At 40.7% G+C, this 5,000-nt stretch overlaps 1 long non-coding RNA gene across 1 annotated transcript in view; it reads left to right on the plus strand.

Annotated features, from left to right (window-relative positions):
- Nucleotides 1-5,000, plus strand: part of LOC136847625 (uncharacterized) — a 626,800-nt gene that overhangs the window by 430,420 nt on the left and 191,380 nt on the right. Inside the window, exon 3 of the long non-coding RNA XR_010855784.1 lies at nt 765-797. This is a non-coding gene — a long non-coding RNA (uncharacterized lncRNA). The remainder of the gene's footprint in view (nt 1-764; nt 798-5,000) is intronic.

Genomic DNA, 5,000 nt, shown 5'->3' on the forward strand with positions numbered 1-5,000 from the left:
ACGACACAGGATATGTTATGATCTACCATTGTAACCGTTTTGTTGTTAGTTGAGGTTCGGTTATCGAAAATTGGATCTACTTGAACGGTTGAGTTCTCCAGTTCATAACTTCCTTTCTAAAGGCCTACACTAACGTTCAGTTATACCTGTGCAGCAACGCCTGCACAGTCGGCCTGTACAGGCAAAACTGAACCCACTCACGTTCAGTTATACCTGCGCAGTTATGCTTGCACAGTCGGCCTGTGCAGGCAAAATTGAACCCACTAACGTTCAGTTATACCTGCGCAGTCAAGCCTGCACAGTCGGCCTATGCAGGCAAAATTGAACCCACTAACGTTCAGCTATACCTGCCCAGTTATGCCTGCACAGTCGGCCTGTGTAAGCAAAACTGAACCCACTAACGTTCAGTTTTGCTTGCACAGGCATAATGGCCCCGGTATAACTGAACGTAGTGGGTTCAGTTTTGCTTGAACAGACCGATTGTGCAGGCATAACTGCACAGGTATAGCTGAACGTTAGTGGCGGCCTCAAGGATGAGCAGCGGTTTCGTCAAAGTTGATGATAGAAAGAAACTCACAGGCTGCTTTATGTGTTTCAGTATCCACGCTATACATAACTTCATAGGTTCGGGGAACTGTATTATATGATAAACTGATACGTACGCGTTTTGTGAAGACCGCGGTATATATTAGCTGTTTAGATTTTACTGACTATTCCTATTTTCATCAAGTAATGAGTGAATTAATGATTTTTCTTCTTTTCAGATCCTTCGTTTCCCCGATTCCACTCATTTGCCGGTAAGAACAAATCCTGCTGACTTTTAAATGGTTTTATTTTATTTCTGTGAAGTTCTGTTAACGTTTACGATAGCGGTTTATTGTACTCTTCATAGCCATTAATGAACGTCGGATGATCCTCTAGTGCACAATTCGAACCATTTTGCCAATTTTCTATCTCGCTGTTCAATTAGGTACCCGGCTTTTTGATTCGTTATCCGGTTGGATTTCGAGGTTCGTTGTATAATTTCATCAAACCTTTTCTCGTCTGTATAGCAGAGTTGTTGTTTTTTGGGAGTCTGTATGACAAGGCGAGAGATACGAAACGACGTTTCTTTTGTTAGATCTCCTTCAGATCCTAACGAGGATCGACAGGATCTGCGTCCTTGACGACTGTCGTTGCGACGCCAGGTTACCCAAACAAACCATTGTAAAGAGGACGGTTATGCATAACTGTTATTGAGGAGGATTCGTCCCAGGTTCGACTGTATTTGTATTTGCATTGACTGCTATATTTCTTTATTATTATTATATTTTCATAAAGACAAGGTTTACTTGGATTGCATTCTTCTAACTGCCAAAGGTCGCTCCAAAAGAAATCCTTTATAGTGTAAGTTGTCACTTTTACCCTGTCAGAGATATCAAAACACACATCTGTTCCCTCTGTAATTCACTGTCATAGGAAATAGTAAATTTCCCAAACCCATTTCTCACTATAGCTGTCTGTTGGGCGGTGATAATTTGATACAAATGGGCTGATTTCTGTTTGAATGTGGCCAATTGAGTCAATCCGGTGGTTGTTTTTGGATAATAATTTCATTTCATACGAGCTAATATAGGGGGTTAGTGCCGTCAGTGCATCTCATGCGGTGCACTGTAGGCATTACTTAAGGTTCTTTGCAGTGTCCCTTCGGCCCGTAGCTGCAACCCCTTTCGTTCCTTTTACCGTACCTCCTTTCATATTCTTTTTCTTTCATCTTACTTTCCACCCTCTCCTAACAATTGAGTCATAGTGCAACTGCGAGGTTTTCCTCCTGTTATACCTTTTAAACTTTTACTGTCAATTTCTGTTTCAGCGCTGAATGACCTCATAGGTCCCAGTGCTTGGCATTTGGCCTAAATTCTATATTCAGTTCAGTTCATTCATCGATGAAAGGAACATATTTTCTTTCATAAAATTTTAAGGATTCCTTTACGCCCTCCGTATATTGATAGGGTTGGGTCGGTATTTCTCACCAGTTTCTGTAATATAGATGTCCTCATGAAGGTTATGGCGGTCAAGCATTAATTACTTTATTGGTTGGAGTGAGTAGTAAAGCAGTATTTGAAGTTAACTTCTCTTAAGATTTTAGTTCTCTGAACATGCCAGGAATCTTATTTCTGTGAAACACAGTATGTTTTCATATATTTGTTTTGTGTGTAATGTTGATAGATTAGGGGCCCCCTCCCCATGTACTCGGAGCTGTGGGTCGGTACGTAACGTTCGTGGGGTCGGGACTCGCTGTCGTGATTTCTTTTATGTTGCCTCTTTAGTGATAAGGGAACACTATGTAAAATGACTGTTGGGCTTTGTTCTTTGCATGAAAATTAGTTGTTACTGCACAGTAACAAACAAATAAACACTTGGAGCATAATATAGTTGTGTTCATGTCTTAATATAGCCATATATTTGATGATGTAAAAACGAAATTATATTCCCAAAATACGTCGTCTTAAAACTTTGTATTGTCAGTGTTATCAGTCCTTGATCATTACGTTATGGAACGCTATTTCTTACTGGAAATGGGTTCCAATCAAGATGTTTAAAATCAAAATGATTTAAAAGCAAGAAATCACAATCGCACGTTTTAAATGTTAGGTAAACGCTCCATATATTTTCTGCGTATTGAATGGAAAGGTAGCTTTAAGAGTGTTTAAAGGTGCGCTCATATTGTCTTCATTAGAAAAAGACTTTAAAGGTGCGTTTATAATATTGTTCGATTAAGAAAAATTGCTAATTACTGAAGGCATGACCGGTGTCATGTGAACTTTGTTTTAGTCAAATGCGAACTAACCATCGCAAGCAGGATTATTGTCTTCTCGAAGGTGTGAGCGTCATCTTGATTGCAGTGGTCCTTTGGTTTCTGTTATAAGAAATATTTGGTTTTTTCCCTTTTGTCGTTGTAGTGGTCTAGAATAGCCCGTGTGGTTTTAGAAGAATGTTGTTGTTTGGCTAATAGAATATCATACATCTTGAAAAAAAATTACACTTGCCTTGAAAAATGATGTAACCTAGTTTAAAGATACAGTGTTGTCTTTTTACATTATTTATTCAAAGTTCCATTAACCATGATATTATCTGAGTGCCTGCGTTCAAACATTAAAGCATTATTCAAAACACTGCGGGCAATACGAACCTAAAGTGGAATGATAACCAGTAAGTATTCCTCATATGAAACTAAGGTAACTGATTCCATTGACTTGTCTTTTAACGTTAGAGAGAAATTTCAGCACCGATTTCTCCGCGGCTGGAAACGATCACGTGAAACCATAATAGAAAGAAAATCATAATGATCGAAGGCATTCTGGCCAACTATAGACGCCTTCATTTGTAACTGAAGCGGAACAAGAAAGCCACGATGTGCATCCTGCGCTTAAGAGCGAGCGAGGGATTCGTCTCTCGCGGCGAGAGCGTCTCAAGAGGAACCGCTCGGTCTAGCCTCTTCTTGTCCCCGCGAACTCTGGCCGAGATGTTGCTGGGCTGATAGCGTAGTTTCCCAAGGCGGTGTATAGATGGCGCTACAATGGGAGTGTCGATGGCAATCGCACGTCATATTTCATGCGTGTGAAGAGGAGTCCTCCAGCTGGGGAAAATAGAAGGAGGCGATGAAGACTCGGTATTGAAAGAGGAGGAGGAGGAGGAGGAGGAGGAGGAGGAGGAGGGATGGGGGAGAGAGGGATCAGGTGATGGTTTTGGAGGAGGGAAGGGTACCAAGCTTCATATTCCAAGCCGAAAATGGTTCCTATCCATTCCCCCTCCCCCCTCAACCCTCTTCTTCCTCTTCATTGTTCAGAGAGTCCCAAAATCGAGGCTCGTGGTTGGCCATCTTTCTATATGTAGTGGAATGTTGGTCGCCGTGATTGCTTGTCGAATTGCTCTTTCCTCTTTTCTTTCCTTTCTGGGTTTTTATTCAAAATCACAAAACAAACAGTAGACGAAGATAGGAATAAACGTACAAGTGTCTTGCTATCAGTTGTCCATTCCAGTGGACTTTTGTGAAAAAGAATAAACGTGTTTGGAAATGCACATGAGCAAAATAGCGATCATCATCATCATCATCATCATCAAATCACTACATAGAAGGCTGAGAGTACTTAGATGTATTGGTGGAATGCCCACCATTGTCTAATATTCCCGTTCTTAAAAATGGCGCTGTTAAACACAGTTTCTTTAAACCTGGTGTCAGATAAATTTTCAGACACTTTTTCCGTGGATTGTTTTGCCCCGTCTCCCGTCAATAGGAATCTTCTAGAATGGCAAAGGTCAAGATTCATCACGTATCGCCTCTGGTATAATAATAGACTGTTCCTTATTTAGTGACCAGCGTATTTACCCATTTTCGTCATAATCAAGCAATAAGCTTATCTGTAATCATTTTAGGTAGGTGTAAGAGATAATCTTTTTAAAAGGTAAAAATAAGGAGTAACAGAACTCCGAACATCACAGCCGGGAAGGTCATTGACTCCTTTTAATTCTGTATCTCTATCAACTCCATGCAAGGCAAGGGCGTCGCGTCCTTTCATTAATTAAATCGTTCATTATTGGGGTTCTTGGCGTCACAATCCTTTCGTCAGATACTGCAAAAAGAGGTTCAGCTAAGCTTGCATCTGCTTCTTTGTAACGCCGAACATTACTCAGTGTTCTCTTTCTCAATTATTATTTGAATCCCGTAGGGTTGCCGTTAGTGCACCACACGGGGTGCACTGTAGGCACTACTAAAGGTTTTTTTGCAGCGTTCCTTCTGCCCCGAGTTGCAACCCCTTTCATTCCTTCTACTGTACCTCCTTTCATATTATCTTTCTTCCATCTTGTAGAAGTCCTTTTTGATGGAAAACACTCCACCTACCAAATTATGAGCTGCACGAAACTAATAAATTACAGTTTTCGTTTGCAGTTTCCCCGAGGCCTTCCTTACTCATTACATCTTCTGTACCTTCATTGTTCCTATTTTGCATTCATAAAGG

The sequence above is a fragment of the Macrobrachium rosenbergii genome, chromosome 2, assembly GCF_040412425.1.
Source record: "Macrobrachium rosenbergii isolate ZJJX-2024 chromosome 2, ASM4041242v1, whole genome shotgun sequence".
NCBI lineage: Eukaryota > Metazoa > Arthropoda > Malacostraca > Decapoda > Palaemonidae > Macrobrachium > Macrobrachium rosenbergii.